Source organism: Zonotrichia leucophrys, chromosome 5 (genome assembly GCF_028769735.1).
Source record: "Zonotrichia leucophrys gambelii isolate GWCS_2022_RI chromosome 5, RI_Zleu_2.0, whole genome shotgun sequence".
In the NCBI taxonomy this organism is placed as follows: domain Eukaryota; kingdom Metazoa; phylum Chordata; class Aves; order Passeriformes; family Passerellidae; genus Zonotrichia; species Zonotrichia leucophrys.
In genome coordinates this window covers 1,162,094-1,180,931 of record NC_088175.1, presented here as the reverse complement: position 1 = coordinate 1,180,931, position 18,838 = coordinate 1,162,094, and the positions used below count along the sequence as shown (strand labels likewise).

The window sequence follows — 18,838 nt, the reverse complement described above, 5'->3', positions numbered from 1 at the left end:
TGGATCCCAGCTGGAGAGGGTGTCTGGCTCCCTGGGCAGAGCCCTGATGAGGAGCCACACGTGCCTCCAGCAGGGCTGTTCTCAGACTCTCAGGCTGTCCCCTGTCCCCGTGGTGACACTCAGGCCTGGCTGATGAGCCAGAGCAGGAGGTGGTGGCCGTGGAGTTGTTATTGGTGCTAATAATGGCTGTTATTGGTGCTACAATGCCCAAGTCCGGGAAGAATGATTGGCATTTTACTCCATGATATCAGAAGGCTAATTAATTACTTTATTATACTATAACTGTATTACACCAACAAGAGCTATCACTAACTAACTAAAAAACTTGTGACTCTCTGCCCAGGAACCCCAACACCCACACATGGATCCAATTGGTCAATAAATCCAAAACACCATCACCAGAATCCAACCAAGAAATTACCTTGGGTAAACGATCTCCAGAACACATTCCACATGGGCACAAACACAGGAGCAGCAAATGAGATAAGAATTGTTCAGATCATTATTTTCTCTGCTTCTCTCTGTTCAGAGGGCATGTGAATACCACAAGTTGTGGCTAAAAATATGTGGGAAACACCAAATCTGGTTATGTCAGACTCATCACTGGAGCCAGATGAGTGAGCCACTTCATCCATCCATCGCCCAGGAGCCTTGAATGAGCCACTTCCATCCATCCATCCATTGCCCAGGAGATTTGTCTCACCTGCTAAGCCAAGGGGCAATTTCCCTGCTGATTTAGAATGAAGATGAGCAGAGCCAGGCTGCCTGCACAGCTAGGCACACAGGTCTGTGGGTGCCTCATTCCCTGTATTTCCAGTGCTGCATGATTGAAAATAAGTGTCCAACTAGAAACTCCAGAAAGGAGGCTGTGAAATGAGCTGCCAAAGAGAGAATAAGATCTCAAGTTCAATAAGGTTTGCCCAGGTTTACTGCACCAAAGAAGTTGCTTACTCCAGACTTCTTCCCAATGATTGTTTTGTTATTCCCTTACTTTTGAACTCTTCCCTTTGCAACATTCTCTGGAGCCCCTAACATTTTCTGTGGAAAGAAGATGTTCACCCTCTTCCATTCAAAATTCTCCAGAATTAATCAGGAGTCATGAATTCATCAGGTCACATTTATGGAAGGAAATGAGAGACCATACAAGTCTCCCACTCATGTGCTCAGCTGCCTTTTTTCATCTCCCACATCAAGTTCTTACTCTCCTTTCTTCTTGAAACCTTCCTTTACAAAGTTGCAATGGGGGAAAAATGTAATCCAGAAATAATAGCACAATGGTGTTAAGAGAATAAACTCTCATCCTTGTCACCTCAACACTGCCCTTTCAATGGTTGTTTTTTCCAGAACTGTTGTGCTAAAAGAGCTAGAGCACAATTGGCAGGAATTCAAATACATTTTCAGATGTAGTCAGTTTTTATTATTCTTTGTCAACCACCAGTTAAACTGTAGATATATTCCCTTTATGTCCCACTAAATGTCAAGCTGGTATTTTTAAAACCCAGGAAATGTATTTCACATAAACCTTTACACCATTATTCCAAAGATCAAGCATCCTCTCACCTGGGAGCCACTGGAATGGCTGTTCCTCCAGGAGCAGGTTCTGCTTCTGGCTTGGCCAAGCAGTGAGATCCCTCTCAGGCATCTCCTGCCCTGGGCCTGGATGAGAGATAAACCCTGAAACAGCCCAGTTATGCCAAAAGAAAGAGTTTTAATGCTGGTGTGGCTGATTTCATTCCCTCACAGAGCAAAAGCCATGGGATACCTGCCACCCACGTGATATTTAGCAGGCTCCACTCTCATTGTAGTTCTTTGCAAAACAATTATTGCTGCAGCATTTGCTGGAGGTAAACTTGGCTGAACAAAACATGAATGAGCAGGGAAGGCAGGATGGCCATAAAACTGCACACAAGCAGCAGCAGCAGCTCACACTTCTACTTTGTTCAGTACATTAAGCCTTCCCCAACATTCTCTAGACTTGCAAAAAAAACCAAATACATCTACTGCTTGAACTGTAAGTCCAGTTATTCTCCCTTTTCAGTCCCAAGTCTTATTCTAAAGAAATATAGGAGTAAAGAGCAAACTGCATGCAACAGAGTCAATCTCTGAGTCAGGAGCCCCAAAACTAGAAAAGCTTATGAAAAAGAGCTCAGGGCAGTGAACTCCTCCTGCCAAGGCATGAATGTCTGAGTGAAACATCTCTGGCACATCTTGCTGAGGGGTCAGACAGGGTCTCCCAATACTCCACTCCTCTGGGCTAGCTGGAAGGAATGTGCCTGTGCTGGATGGGTGTGGAGGCAGAAATATTTGCACAACACATTTCTGGCCAAGTCATATTCACCTGCTGTTTGTTGGCAGGTACAGGTGACAAAGCCCTGAACTCCAGAGGAGGAGGAAACTGCCTTAGCAGAAGCAGTGTTTCAATTAAACATTTGTATGGGCACCACAGCATTTCCTCACTAAAATTTCCATGAAGCAGCACAGACCAAGTGCCTGAAACCACACTTGAAAATTAACTGAAATGAGCCATTAGCCACAGACAAAAGGGTTAGCTTCACCTAGAGTCCAAAATACCAACAAAATCCATGTGGCCACTAAGCCTATAGTAGAGAAATCTGACCTGGCTTGCTGAAGTGTGCAAATAAAGGAATTTTAGATTATCAAGCAGTGATTTGGTCAAATAATTCCCCTGTGGCTATGCCAATAGGTGCTGCCTGATGGCCGGGCAGTAACTGTCCTGTGTTCCTGTACACTTCACAAATGGGTTTTTGGATCCAAATCAGACTTTCACCCCAGGTTTGGGCCTCACGGTTTATTCCAATCAAACATTTTCCCACAAATTTAACAACCTCTGAAGTGGAACTGAGAGGTCCAGTTCACAGGAATTTGCACAAGTTTCAGAGAACTCCAGGATCTCTCTTGCAACCTGCATTTATTATGCTGGTGGGAAGAAGGAAAGCTTGGGGCAGCATTCAGTTTAGTGGGATGCCCAGGAATTACAACTGAGTAGGCAAATCAACCATTAAAAACAAAGCAAACAGGCCTCCACATAAAGTAGATTTCCAAAAAAATGTCTGTGTACACAGGGGTGGTTCAAGAATTTTGACTTTCTAAGTAAAGCTGGGTGATTATTTTATATATATATATATAAATGAAAAATCTAGCTTTAAAAGAGATTGTTGACAGAAATGCAACCAAAACCATTACAGTTGCAAAGGAGATTAAGGAAAACTGGAATTCTCCAGGGAAATTGTAGGTTTTGACCAGAAATCAAGAAGAAATGATCAGTGCTCTTCACCTTGCAGCTGAGTTCACAAACTGCTGTGTCAACATCAAGTTAAATAGAAATATTGTGAGTTACAGAAGACCAGCTGGCAAGAAAGAGTATGGACAAGAGCAGACTTAAATCTCAAAAAATGCAAGCAAAGTCACAGGCAATGGCTGTATTTAGATCAGGAGCCCAACAGGAACACACTGAGTCAGCTTGTAGGTTAAAGCAATGTAGCTTGAGAGATGGAACAAACAGAGCTAAAATACAGCAAAAGCCACCACTCCACCATGGAGAGTGATACAAGAGGGAAATACCCTCCTGACAGCTCTCTTGACAGAGATGAGGGAGACAGACCCAAACACCCCAGGAATTGAAAAACAAAAAGAGGAACCAGCAAACAGCAACATGTGCACTGATTGGGAACATTATCAAATAAGAGAAAAATGCCTCCAGAGTGGCTTTAGCTAATTAGAGCCCTTGCCTTGTACAAACACTGCAGCCTAATCCCAGCCACACTGATAAGCAGCAGTGTCAGAATGGAGGAAAAGGAGCAGCTGCTCCAATACACAGTGAAGCCATTTGGAGATGCAAGAGCAAGCACAGGCAGCCAAGAAGGAGCTCAAAGAACCAGGACTGTCATTGCAAACCCCTGACATGGCACAAGCACTGTCACCTGTCCATGCTCTGCACTCCTGAAGGGCAGCCAGGGATCTGCCTGAAGCACACCCTGGGTGTTGGAACTCTGGATGCTGAGAATTTGAGAGTTTCTGGGCTGACAGACTCCGATTCCCAGGAGAGCACTGCATTTGACCTGAGGCCATGAAGAAGGCTTCAAAAATTGAGTGATAGCACTGGGATTGTGGGTGTGTAGTTTGACCAGAAGTGTGTAATATTACAGGGTGGAAAACTTAGAGTTTGGGGTTTTAGAATATAGTAATATATATGGAGCAAGATGGAGGTTTTAGGATGGTGGCTCCTTCTTCACCTTTTTCTTCATGGGGTTGGGTGATATTGTGTGATTGGACAGAAAAGTCCAAATTGTGGGACGTAAGGGATTAGTTATTGGGTTAAAAGTGAAAATAATTTAGGTGTCATTTCTAACTTGGACAGTTTAGCCTTAAAAAACCTTGTAACAAGGGATAGTGAGGCATTTTGTGCCTTGTTAGTGAAAGACTGCTGAACTCACTGCTATGAGACTGTAACATAGATAAGAAAAAATAAACATCCGAGCCTGAACATGAACTATTATCTCAAGTGCCTTCAATCCCAGTCTCAACAGAAGCAGAAAAAAGAAGTAAAAAACTGGCACCTGGGATGCTGGGGAAAGGAGGATGCTAACCCAGCCCAGCTCCAGCCTGCTCTGGAACAAGACAGGAGGAGCGCAGGGAAATACATACCTAAACAATGGATTTTAGAAGAATGGTCCTCAAAAACTTTCAGGAATGCTGAAGAGAAACTCAGATGCATTGGGGAATGTTCACACCTGAGAAAACACAGGGAGTCCTTGTGGCAGTCATATTTTCTGAAAAAATCCCTTCTCCCAGGATTTTTCTCCTGGGAAGCTGAGAAGCCTCAGAGAAAAAGGAAAACAATTCTTATCTCATTTGCTTCTCCTGTGTTGTACTCACATGTGGAATGTGTTTGGAGGTTGTTTACCCACAGGTGATTGTTTCATTGGTTTTCTGCAAATTGTTTTGACTCATTGGCCAATCAGGGCCAAGCTGTGTCAGGACTCTGGAGAGAGTCACAAGGTTTTCATTATTATCTTTTTAGCGTTCTGTAAGTATCCTTTCTGAATTCTTTAGTATAGTATGGTTTAGTATTCTTTAATATAATATAGTATCATAAAATAATAAATTAGCCTTCTGAGAACATGGAGTCAGATTCATCATTCCTTCCTTCATCTGGGGAGAACCCAAATACAATAAGTCCTCACTTTAGAGAGACCAACTACTCTTCCAGAGCTGGTGCAACTCCTCTTATATTGAGCTGGTGCAATATTATTATCCAACAGCATTGAAAAGAAGACAGTGAAAAGACAGCCACAAGACTAATAGTGCAGAAAAACGTACAGGGGGGATTCACCACCAGTTGCACAGGTAGTTCAATTCAGGATTTGACTGGAAGACAAACAAAGGTTGTATTTTCAGTGCTAGCAACATGCTTTAGGTCATTGAAATGAGAGAAAGGACAGAAAAGTCTTTGAGAGAAAGTCAAGCAAAGCAGGCAGCTTCAGCAATACAAGCACCAAGGATCATAAACAACAAGCACAGCAGAGGTGAATGTGTCTGAGCTTCAAATATCAAACAATACGTAAGCAATGGAAACAATCAGCAGATGATACCTAGGGTGGTAAGAAAAGAAGCTAAAACAAAGTTGGAGAACCTTAAGAGACAGCCAGCATTGCCCACAGCAATTTGGTTTATTTAATTAACACTGGCAAATAAGAGGTTTGAACATTTGTTAGAAGAAAGGGAACATCTGTGGTTTTCTGGAGCATCAGAAAAATTCAGCATCAACCCAACAAGAAAAGTGCAGTTTGCTTACCCCCTTCCTGCAGAAAAATGAAGTCAGAATGAAGCTCAGAGGACCAGCAGAGAGCTCATAAATAGGCCTGGCTGGAGAAAAAGTAAAAACAATCACCCCCATGTCACTCCTGACAGGATTTCAGCAGTGGCTTTGTTGCCCTTGGGATGGTGCCAGAGTCTCCAGCTGCATCCCTGCACTGCCCTTTGCTTCAAAACACCCCAGCACAAAACACACTCACTTCAATGAGTTTGGCTGTGCAGGAGGAGTAAGTGCTTGCTGATGTTTATTCTGCTTTAATTTCATTTTATTTCACAGTGCATCTTCAATTTAAAGCTCTTAATAGATGTCAGTCGACATCACTGAATGGCTGTTAACTGCTGCAGCTTGGCAAATGAGAAATCAGCTCAAAAATCAGGTCCTACATTCCAGCAGTATCAAACTTCAGAAGTTATCTAGATCAAAATTAAGTGCTTTGAAAAAAAAATACTTTTAAACACCAAAAAATAGGTTTAAACTCTCTTGTTTAGCCAATCAGTTTTCAAGGTATTTAAATCCAAGGAAAGAGGACAGATTTCAGCTAAATTTTAATACCATGGTCAAACTCCTGGGTGTAACTAGTTAAAGGAGTTACAAAGCTTAGTTTTTAAATTACTATTTAATGTAGCTAAGTAAAGGAATTTTTATTATGTTTCAGAGATTACAGTAATTGAAGTTTACAGTAAATTCACAGAGTTCAATAGAACTAACTGGCTGTAAATCTCAGAGCCTAAAACTGGTTTGCAGAGTAGCGAGTGATTCCCAGACTCTCTGCAAGGTGCCAGCCATGGAGAGAGCTGATTAGTCAACCTTTGATTAATTGCCTACTACATTAGAGCCAGGGTCAATCTACTCAATTAGGTGAATGTCTGGTGGAGATCAGAGATGTGAATCAGAACCTGCAGCAAAGGCTTCAGCACAAGAGGAGAATGTTCCAGCAGCTTTTCTTCCCTGCAAGGACCTGTGTCCCCCAGGCAACTGCTCATAGAATCCCAGACTGTTTTGGGTTTGAAGGAGCATTAAAGGTCATCCCATTCCAACCTTTTGCATGGGCAGGAACACCCTGACTAGACCAGGCTGCTCAGAGATCCATCCAGCCTTTAACACTTCCAGGGGTGGAGTGTTGTCATATATCAAGAGTTCTATTATCATTATGGTGCAAGGATTCCATATCACCAGAGTTTCATACCTCCTCCATGTTTCTCACAGGCAACTCCTCTAAGCACTGACTGTTCCTGGCCCTTGCAGCAGCCATCTGACTCCAGAGCCCACCAATCCACTCTTTTATACCACAGTTCTTATTGGCTACAGGTGTGGCCTGTTAAGATCAGGCCTGCTCCTAATCTTTAGCAATTCGTCCAGCTGCAACTCATTGGGGGGATAAGATTACATTCTACATTACCTTAATTCACCCATAATTCATCCCCCTACAATTCCCCCTTTTCTTTTAACCACAGAGCTGCAGCGTTTCCAGAAGTACATATTAACATTATGACATATTCATATATTTCATTTAGAACTAAGAGTTATACAAGTGTTCAAACAGCACATTATAGTTCAAATATATATATACATTTCTAAATGTTAGTTCAATTCCATAGTTTACAAAGTGCTTATAGTCATACTTAACGAACACTAATAGCTGTAATTTATATGTTTTGCCAATAGTTTAGTAGTCAAGGCCTGTTTCCCCAAATCCACGGGGTTGTATAATTTAGTCCCGAATCCATGGGGTAATATAGTTTAATAGTCAAGTCCTTTATCCTCCCGAATCACGTCGGGGGTCACCATTGGTTGCCTTATATATCAAGAATTCTATTACCATTATAGTACAAGGATTCCTATATCACCAGAGTTTCATACCTCCTCAATGTTTCTCACAGGCAGCTCCTCTAAGCACTGACAGTTCCTGGTGCTTGCAGCAGCCATCTGACTCCTGTTCCCACCAATCCACTCTTTTATACCACAGCTCTTATTGGCTACAGGTGTGGCCTGTTAACATCAGGCCTGCTCCTAATCTTTAGTAATTGGTCCAGCTGCAACTCGTTGGGGGATAAGATTACATTCTGTACCACCTTCATTTACCCATACTGTATCCCCCTACAATTCCCCCTTTTTTTTTTAACCACAGAGTTGCAGCGTTTCCAGAAGTACATATTAATATTATGACATATTCACATCTTTCAGCAACCTCTGCCAGGGCCTCCCCACCCTCACAATCAAGAATTTCTTCCTAAACCTGCTTTCTCTCAGTTTGAAGCCATTCCCCTCCTGTCCTGTCACTACATCCAAGGCTGCACCCACTGTGCTGCCACCTCCAAACAGGAGAGGCTGGAGCTGCTGTGGGATAGGAGAGACAAAGGGAAAACACAGCAAGAAGAGGCTCAGTGGAAGGCAAAACCCAGTGGGAAGCTGTAAATCCCTGAATATGAGAAGCAGGAGAATGTCAGAAATGGTGCAATGTGTTAAAAAACTCTGCAGATTAAGATTAGTTTAAAACCTACCAGATTGTGACACTGTCCACAGGGTGATTGGGTATGGAGACAGAAATAAGGAATGATTTGGAACTAAAGTTATACCACAGAGACTGGGAAATGGTCTTGACAGGGTGCTGAAAACACTGCATTTTTATACATTATAAATAACTAGTTAAAAACCTGTAATAGAAGAGCAACTTGTCCCCAGCAACACATGAGAATGGCAACTCTTCAACACCCTATGGAAAAAAAAAGAAGCCCACACAAATCTAAGTAATAAACCTGGATTTGAAAAAGGAGAACTACATAAAAATCAGTGTAGCATTACGATGAAGTAGGTGGAAAGGCAGAAATACTTCAGGAGACCATGTACAGATACTATAGGAAAGCATCAAGACACTTGTTAATTCAAAATATTATAAAAGGACCAAAAAAATCAATTTGTTGATTGGGATTGAATGGTTACTTAAGGCAATTACTGGTAGTAATGCCAAAACCAGGAAACAACTATCCTTCAGAATGTGAACATCATGTTCAGAGGAGGAAAAGAAAAACAGATGGTGAACTTCTGTCAAGTTCAATGTGGAATCATAGGAGGACAGACCAAAAAAACAACTGTGGTCAGCAACTTTCTAGTGGCATAAAAAACTTAATTACAGCTCCTTTTCAAGAGTAGCAGAAATTGGACTCTTTTCTGAAAACTGGTGAGGTCACCAGTGATTGTGGACAAGGAACATTGATGATGATAAGCCTAGAGTACCAATTTTTGCACCAGTGTTACCTGCAGAGAAGCTGAAGGATGTAATTCAGGACTATTTTCACCCAGAAAAGGCATCTTGGTGACTGCCCAAATAGTTCCTTGAAAATAGCTCAGTGCTCAGGAACAAGGCCAATAAAGAAACATTATGAAAAGTAGTAAGACCACAAAAAGCATTGCCATTACAAATTCACACTGCTCCCCTTTCTTCACTGGAGTGTAGAAGTCTTAAAAGACTTCCTAAAAGACTTAAAAGATTTAATAGACACACCACATTATATAGTACCATCCTGGTACAGGCAACTTGGGTAATGAGGGGTCTGCAACAGCTTCTGCTCGAGGAAAAAACTTAATTTTGTCAAATAAAGAGGTAATCATGGGATCAGAGCAGATGGAGGGGTAATAAAACAGGGGTAATAGGTGTTATGGAGGTGGCAAATGAGGAAAGAATTGTAGCTACACCTTTCTAGAGAACAGCTAGGGGGCATACAACAAAATGAACTGGTATCAGGTACAAAGCACAATGCACAGAAATAAAGTTTCATGCAACACAAAACTATGGAGCTCATTGCTGCAGGTGTTGCACAGCCTCGAAACATAAGTATTTCAAAAACCAAACAGATAAATGGGTTCACCATAGGCCATCATAATGACCTCTGGGTTAGAAAGTCCCGAGCTGCTGATTGGCAGAAACTGGGAGCACAAAGCCAGACTCTGCTCTTGAATATTCTCCCCAGGTACTTGCTACCAGCCAGCATCAGGGATCTTTGCTTGGACACAGCACAGCCACTCTTCTGGCACTGCACCACAGATTGCCTGTTTCACTTTTAGAATTATTTTTAAATTTAAAAATAATCTAAGCCCATAGGATTGCAAGCTGTTAACAAACTGTAAAAAAATGAACTGCTTGGTTTGCAGCTTTCACTCAGTAAATCAAAGAAAATAACTTTCTTCAGTAGCTTTACCTGTCCAACAAACCTTTCTGAGCATTTGCTTTAGGTTCAGAGGCAGCAGTCCCAGCAGGAATGGTATCTGGAAGATAATTTCCACTGCTCATCACCCAGCAATAAACAGAGGACCACGCAACCCAACTGGGCCTGCAACTCACCTTTACAAGATTACCACAGATATTCCATTGTCACTGTCATATTTTATGAAAAATCCCTTCACCAGGATTTCTTCTCCTGGGAAGCTTCAGCCTCTCCATGTTTTGCTCCTTTGGAATGTGATTTGGAGAATTGTTTACCCAGCATGTGGATTGTTTTTATTTATGGCCAATCACAGCCAGCTGTGTCAGATTCTCTGAGTCAATCACAAGTTTTTATTATTCATTCTTTTTTGGCCTTCTGATGTCTCCTTTCTCTTTCTTTAGTATAGTTTTAGTATATCATTTTCTTTTAATATAATATAAATCATAATATAATAAATCAGCCTTCTGAGAACTTGGAGTCAATTCTCATCTCTCACCTCATCCTGGGACCCACAGCAACACCACAACAGTTGGCAATCACAGTCCATAATTCCAGCTCACCCCTAAGCCAGGGTGAGGCATTAATCTGGAGCATTATCTTTATTCATGCTGGTTTTCCTGAGGTGCTCTCAGTGTCTGCCAGGCAGCACAGGGACAGGTCAGCACCCTGGTCATGGGTCCTCTGCCAGGAGAGCAGAGCCAGCTCTGGATTCCTCAGCACAGGAGAGACAGGGAGATCCTGGGGTGGTTCCAGCAGGGGCTACAAGGATGATTAAGGCACTGGATGTTGCAGACATCTTTTATGAAAAATCCTTTCCTTAGGATTTTTCCTCCTGAGAAGCTGAAAGGCCTCAGGAACAAAATGTAAACAATGGTTATCTGCTGCTGTGGAATGCAAAAGGTGGATCTTTCATTGGCCCATGTTGGTTGTTTGTAATCAATGGCCAATCACAGCCCAGCTGGCTCAGACATAGAGCCGAGCCACAAACCTTTGTTAGCATTCTTTGCTATTCTATTCTTAGCTAGCCTTCTGATGAAACCTTTTCTTCTATTCTTTTAGTGTAGTTTTAATGTAATATATATCATAAAATAATAAATCAGCCTTCTGAAACAACCCCAATCCAAGAACCCCTGTGATCACTGTCACAGAGCTTCTCCCTTCTGAGGAAACACTGAGGGAGCTGGGCCTGCTCGGCCTCAAGAAGAGAAGACAAAAAGGGGACCTCATCATTGTATTCAAATATCTTTAGGATGGGTGCCAAGAGCATGGGCCAGGCTCTTCTCAGAGATGAGCAACAGGACAGAGGCAGCAGGCAGGAACTGATGCACTGGAGTTCCACCTGAACACGAGGAAGAACTTCTCTCCTGTGCAGTGACTGAGCACTGGAACAGGTTGCCCAGAGAGGGTGTGGAGATTTCCAGAACCATCTGGACACAATCCTGTGCTGTGTGCTCTGGGATGGCCCTGCTGGAGCAGGAAGGTGGGACAAGTTGACCCCATGAGGTCCCTCCAACCTGACCCATCCTGTGTTCCCATCTACCAGGACACCAGAATCGTCTCCTCCAGCCTGGGTCTCCTCCATCCCAAGGATAAACACTTAATTTGGTTGTTCTCCTGGCCAGGTAACATCACTCCAGCTCTGGCAAAACAACTTCTTTCTTTCAGGCTCCCCATGTGCCTGTGAGCACCGGGACACTCAGGAGACGCAGGGAGTTTCCTGCATGGGCTTTGCTGCCTGATGGAGAGGTCTGGGAACCATGCATGGAACACCACTCTGTTGCAGCCCAGGACATCCCTCTGGCTGCCCTGGGGGACTCGAGACCCTGGCAGGGGCTCAGAGACCTTGGCATGGAGTCAAAGACACCCATGCCTTCCATTTTAGCCTATGGAAACAATTACCAACTTTGTGTGAAGATTTACAAGCCACAAGAGTTTGAGTAGAATTATAGTTAGTTTGTCACAGGGTGAAAAAGTAGAATTTTGGGGTTTTTAGAATGGCGGTTCAGGAGGCAAGATGGAGGAATCTGGGCATGTCCTGTCCTTCTTCTTCTTCTCCATCTTCTTCTGTGATGGTGACACTTCTGGATTGGTTTAGGAGAGATATAGACTGTCTAACATAGGTGATAGGTATTGGAAAATTATTCTAAATAAAGTACACGTAGTTCTTAGTATAAAAAGCTAACACCACCCCAAGGGCAGTCACTGTGCCACAACCTGACATGCTGGACAGATCCCAGCAGGTCAGAGAAGGAATGTAATAGATAAGAAAAAATAAACAACCTTGAGAACCAGAACCAATGAATCTCAACTTCTTCTTCGGTCTCAGGGCTGGCAAAAAAAGAGACTTTCCAACACCTTGGGGTCATCTCAACACCAGAGACCTCATCACCAGCCCAGCCCTGCCCCACTGGCTGCTACTTGCCCTGATGGGCATGGAAACCACCGAAGCCTTGGTCCATCTTCACTGATCCTCTGTGGGTCTCTTCCATCTCGTGTCATTCTATGATTCTATCTGAGGCAGAAACCAGCCCAAGAATAACCATTGACTTTATGGGGGAAGGGAAGCTGGAAAACATCTGCTTATTTTTTGAATGAAACACACTCAACTTGGAGAGAAAGTCTTCATGTCAGCCTAGACTCCTTTGACCTTTTTGGCACAAGTAGGGAAACGCAGCCAAGTAGGGAAAAAAGAGATGCGGAGGGGGAATGGGGATGGAAGGGAAAAGGTGAGAAGGTAAACTACAAAAGGAAAAGCAATTGGCAATGTATTCCCCCTCAACTGGGTGACAACAGTTCAGCTTCCAGCTTTTAAAAGAGAATTTCTCCCAGAAAAATGACAGTATATTTTATTTATCCTTTTCTTTGATGCTGCCAAGCTTGGCTGACAGCAAAATAAGTTTTGAATAAAAATGTTTTGACCAGCTTTGCCTGAAACACTCAATTAGTGGTGAAGGGCAGAGCAGGAATTGGTGGGGGAAGGAAAAGAGGCCAGCAGCTGGGCAGCAAACAAAGCCAGGCTGGCAGAGAAGCTGGCAGCACTCGGGCCACCAGGCACCTGACAAACCTGTGTCCAAGATAAAAAATCACTCAAGTAACAGCTCAGATACAGCATCAGGTCAGTCACTTCTCAATCCTCAGATTCACCCTCTTCCTTTCTCTAATTCTCTCTTTTATTATGTAGTGCATATTTCAGGCATCTCTAGCTCGATGCTCCGTTTGCTGGCTGCCTGACAGGTCTCAAAAAAGCACATCCAGAGCAGCTCTGTTTAATCTTGTATGAGGAAGGTGTATCACTTAAGTAACTTTTTCCACCCCTCCTTTTCTGCAGGAAAAAGGGGAGAAGTTGGAAAGAAGAATGACAGAAATGTTTCAACCTAAACGGGAGCAATTTGCATGCAAATGAGGTTTTTCAGGTGCCACAAAAGATGTGGGTGCCCTGACAATCTGAAGGGAAGGAATAAAAAGAAGGGTGAATTTGACACAAACACTGTCAAGTGATGAACCTGAAACTTTTCGTTTCCTCACTGGGGCAAAGTGTCCTGGAGAGAGAGTTTCTTCTATACCACCTACGTATTTATTTTCATTCTCATTGGCACTACCGTTGTAAAGAGAAAAATCGATTTCTTGTGTTTATGCACCTTCTCAAAGCTCCTTGCATGCAAGAGCTACAAACACAGTCAACATCAGAGCAGGTACAACGGGAGGTAAACCCAGGTGGGAAGTGATTTAGTTGCAGAACTTGATGAGAAAATGAGTTTATACAATCTATAAACTAGCACCAAAGTGCAGTGGAAGAGAGAATCTTGTGATGTACTGAACACCATCCAGGCATTATCAGCGATAAATTCCAAAACTGTGGGGGCTAGCAGGGGCCCAATAGGGCTGCTGAAGCTGCTGAACACAGAGGAGCTGCAGGACAGACAGCCACCAGCACTTTAGCTCAGCCAGCTCCACCCAATGAGTTTCTACCCCAGTATTTGTTATCCATGCAGAAAAATCTTTATGCCCCAGAGCTGGCACTCCTTGCTCTAAGTGTGGTTATTTGTACTGCTCAGAGAGAAGCCCTTCACAGACTGACCCCCATGGACATTTATATTCTCCTGGCAGCACTGAAGTAATCTTTTGGGGAACCTGAAGGCACCAAGCCCTGTGGCAAGGGATACCACAGCACCCCACATTTGGGACTGCTGCACTGCACAGCAGCAATGCAGTTATGCCTTCAGATTGGGTTAGCTTGGAAGGGAACATAAAGATCATCTTGTTCAAACCCCCCTGCCATGGGCAAGGAATCTTTCACTAGACCAGCTTACTCACAGTCCCACTCAGCTGGTCTTGAACATTTCCAGGGATGGGGAGTTCACCACTGCTCTGGGAAACCTGAGTCAGTGCCTCACCACACTCAGAGTAAAGCTTTCCTAATTACATCTATTCTCAACCTGCCCTCCTGCTCTTAAAATCTATTCCTCCTTGTCATGTCACCCACATCTTTAGGAAAATTCCCTCCCCAGCTCTCTTGGAGCCCCTTTGGGTACTGGAAAGGTCCCAAAGGTCTCCCTAGAGCCTTCTCTACTCCAAACTGAACAGCTCCAACTCTCTCAGCCTGTCTTGATGTGCTCCAGCCCTGTGATCAAATCTGTGGCTTCCTCTGAGCTTATTCCAACAGGTCAGCACATTTCTTGTGTTGGGATCATTCAAACCACGTCTGCCATACACAGGCAGACAACATTTTCACTGAAGCTTCCACATCACATTTAACAGTTTTAACTTATACCTGAAAACACACAGAGAGCAACAGAAGAAAATTCCCTGGCTTTGCCTTCCCATGGATCCTGCCCAACAGACCTGCTGCACCAGGAGATCAGCAATCAGGTTAGCAAACATGCCACAGCTGCCCTTCACTAAAACAGACACACATCTGGTCTTGGAAAACTTTTACTGAGCACATGTTTTGCAAGTGCTCATTTTTCCAGGCTCTACTTCCACGTTCCCGGTATTTTCTAACGCAATTTACCATCACTGCTCTCACAAAAGAATTACACCCTTTCTAAAATAATACCAGGGCTGTGTGACAGATCAAAAACCAGCAAAATGCATCAGAGCAATTAGTGGTTCTGCTGCCTTTATGGCTCTGATTGGAATTCTGGTCTCCAGTGAGGAAATAGGGAGGCTCTGCATGCGGGCTCCATCTGCCGGCACACCGGTCTCCCGGCCGTGCTCGGAACATAGTAAACTGAAACAAAAACCTACACAGCCATCAATTACATCTTCTTCCCTCAGCCTATGAATTTCAATAAATACACCATCTGTTCATCTTCTGTGTGGGAGTTCAGTCATCTTCTTGGCAGCAATATTATTCTAGAGCAATTACCTGTGTCTTTATCACCTATCATTGTGCTTCATCATCTTTTCATCATGTGTAAAAACCAACCACTTTATTACTACAATTTCTGTAGGCAGCCCGGTCCTGTTAGTTACCATGGAGATGATCTGTCAAAAGAAGTCTACATTTAAAGAAGTAAAAGCTGTGAAAAGGAGGAGGAGAGAAACACAAAGAGCCTGAAATGAACTTGTTTCTCTAAGTCAGAGTTTAAGCACAAAAGGCTCATCTCAGGCAGCAAGGCTGAGATGCCACTAACAACCTAGTTAGGGATCCATCAACCTGCCAATAAAGAGTATGAGTCAATGGCTCACAAGCATTACAATATGCCCAGAGGTCGGAGACTTGGCTTTAATCCCTCAGCCCAGCCCCATGACCCGCTCTTAGCAAGGCTCATTTCTTATTAAGATAAATCAAAAGATAAAGCCGGGGAGGGAGGACAGGCTGGGACAGGCAGGCGGCAGTGGCAATTCCCCCTCCCCACTGGCAGCCACAGCACCACAGTGACTCTTACATCAGCTGCACTACACTTTATACCCATTCCTGAAATCTCCTGGAATTAATCTCTTCCTTCCCCAACTTCACTCTGGTTTTACCCCACTTTCTCTCACCCCTTCCATGGATTCCTGCTTAGCTCTGCTCTTTTGCTCCTTCCCTCACAGGCTGCACATTGCTCTCCTCTTTCCATAAGCCATACACACACTTGCAGCTGTTCCACCTCTCTCTTTCCAGATTCCCACATATTTTTTAAAAGCAGCTGTCAGTGCCAACTATTTACAGATGCTTGCTCCCTCGCCCACCCACATACCCTCCCTGCCTTCACTTCATGAAATCCTGCTCTTCCCTTTGAATTTTTTTTCATCTCCTCCAGCCTTCCAACTCCCATCCTTCCAAGCTGTAATTGCTCTCGTGTTACTGCAGGAAAAATATTAGCAAAGTACAAAGGACTTGCTGATGCTCTGTGTTTGCAGGATGCGTCATTAGCAGCCTTGAGCTGAGACACGCCGGGCTGCAAAACTGCTTTGGCTCAATTCACCCTCCTATCCCTGGAAGAAATAAGCAATCTCAGAGCTATCCAATTTGTTTAATATCAAGTACACATGCAGTGAGTTTTAATGGTGAGGATTGTCATTCTGAATTGCCAGGGAACAAAAAGTGACCACTTCTATTCGCTGTGCTCACAGCTACCTCCTGTAATTGAATTTCCACGGTCTTGCAAATCACAGAAAGACAGTTAGGGAGGGAGATAACGTTTTCTAGAAGTTCTCCAGACTTAAAAGCACTTTAATTTCTGCCTGCCGACCTCAAAACTCAAGATTCCTAAGTTCTAAGTGCCCATACTTCCCATGGATTTCTGCCTGCAGAAAGCTTTCTATGTTAAATAGCTGAGTCTAAAGAGCCTCAAATTGAGGTGCTGTAAAATAGGAGAGGGGTTTACAATAAAACATTAATCAGGAAAGAAGAGAGAGTCATGAAAATAAAATTAAAAAAAATTTAAAAACCAAACCAAAAAAAACCTCACCTAAGGCTGTATAAGGAATGTGTTCCTGGAGTTCAAAGCAGAAATCTCATGGACAAAACCAAAAATATCAAATCTGGAAAAAATCAGCATGTGGTGACAAAACCAAAAATTTCAAATCTGAAAAAAATCAACATGTGGTGACAAAATATGAACGAAGCATTTAAAAAAACCACATTCTGATCTCATGTCTAATTTTCCTTGAAAATTTATTACAAAGCAAAAGTTCTTCCCAGCTGCCCCCTTAGCAGAAATGCTGCTGAAGAGAGACTGAAACCACAGACAGATCAGACATTGCAACAGCTTCAGTTGCTGAGGAAATGGCACCCACACACTCCTCTTTATCTTTAAAGATGTGGGCCTTGTGCTTCCTCTCTCTCTCCAGATACCTTTTGCAGGCAGGTTGAGCTATCAGCTCCCATATGGTGCTTTACCTTCTGCAAGACACGTCCAGGGAAAGTCACATTCCTGCTCTTTAGCTGTGCTGCTGCACAGATTGGATGGAGATGGAGAAGTGCCCAGGCTAAAAAGTGGTTTCCAGCATCCTGGGCCAACTCGGGCGTCGCTTGGTAGGCAAGCTATAGAAACTTCTGCTTCTGCTAACCTCATTTCCTCCAGCCAAGCCTTGCAGACAGGCTCAGTGCATGCTGCACAGCATCTCTGTGCCCTTGCAGAGCAGATGCCCTCCACCAGCAGCATCTGTGCTGCCTCTGCCCTTGGCAGGTGCTGGCAGGGAGCCGGGACAGGCGCTGGCTCCGCTTTTCCCTCTGCTTCCCCACAGGTCTGCAGGGACAGCAGGATCTGTGCCCACAGGGAATGCTGCCTGCCCTGCTGTGCTGCTCCTGGGGCTGCTCTGCCTGGGGCAGTGGCACCCCAGAGCACCCCACACAGCCACCATGGGGCACTGTTGGGAATTTGGCTGACTAGGGACTGGAAAAGTACAAGGCCGTGGCTAATTCCAAGTCCTGCACCTGCAAGATAGCGTATCCTTGGGCCTAGCTGGGTACGATAACAAGTGGACAGAGAGACGTGGGAAATAGAGAATGTAGGCCCAAAGGAATGAGGAAGAGTTGATGGTATAGTTTAACCAATAGATTGCTTGGCTTACAGAATATTCATAAGCTTATTATTTGCTGTATAAGTGTCTGATGCTCTCTTCCATAAACGGAACTTGCTTATCACTCATATTGAGTGTCTGAGTCTCCCCTCACCGACAAATGGCTCATCCCCGACAAAGGCCTCATTCTGCAACAGGGCACTGAGGGCAAAGTCCTCATCTGCCACTCCCGTTCTCCCAAACCCTCAGCAGCCTTGCAAAAACTGCTGTTTCTGCTTTGCTTGAGCAGAAAAATCTGCTCACTGACTCACAGTTCCCAGTCAGGGCTGTGTGCTTGCACAGTGATTCTCGCTCTCTGGGGCTCATACAAGGGGTTGCAGGAGGGGACAAAGGAAAGCAATGTGGGGATTGTGGTCCCAGCCTGGCCACCCACGGCTTGTGAAAGACACATGGAATGAGCAGCAGAGGATGACAGACAGGCAAGAATAAAAACAGAGATAAAGAAGAATTTCTTCCACTCTTTCCATTAAATCAAATACACATGAGCCAACCCATTGCACACCTGGCCCATTAAAATGGCCAAGACATCCACCAGGAATGGGCCTTGCAGCTCCCTTAACAGGGCAGGAAAGGAGGAACCAGTATGACCCCTCTGACTGCCCTGCAGAGAGCAAAAATCACATTTCTCAGTGACACCAGGAGCCGCTGCTGCAGTGACAGCCCAGGTCACTGCTCAGACCAGGCAGGAATTGCTCTGCTGGCCAGAGTGGCACAACTGAGGGTGGGAGGGCTTGCCAAGAGGATCACTGGGATCTACAGCAACCCCAATAACACCAGCAGGCCTGCA

At 44.1% G+C, this 18,838-nt stretch overlaps 1 protein-coding gene across 28 annotated transcripts in view; it reads right to left on the bottom strand.

Annotated features, from left to right (window-relative positions):
* SYT16 (synaptotagmin 16) overlaps window positions 1–18,838 on the bottom strand; it is a 100,673-nt gene that overhangs the window by 74,955 nt on the left and 6,880 nt on the right. For 6 of the 28 annotated variants that reach the window (XM_064713634.1, XM_064713641.1, XM_064713632.1 and 3 more), the window contains exons 1-5: window positions 7,697–7,767; window positions 5,816–5,886; window positions 4,666–4,751; window positions 1,561–1,674; window positions 704–878 (exon numbers count right to left, since the gene is read on the bottom strand). The gene's annotated coding sequence lies outside the window, so the exon portion shown is untranslated. Of the gene's footprint in view, window positions 1–703; window positions 879–1,560; window positions 1,675–4,665; window positions 4,752–5,340; window positions 5,367–5,815; window positions 5,887–7,022; window positions 7,070–7,696; window positions 7,768–18,838 lie in introns of those variants that run through there. The other 22 variants (XR_010440395.1, XM_064713647.1, XM_064713643.1 and 19 more) reach the window with 15 other exon arrangements.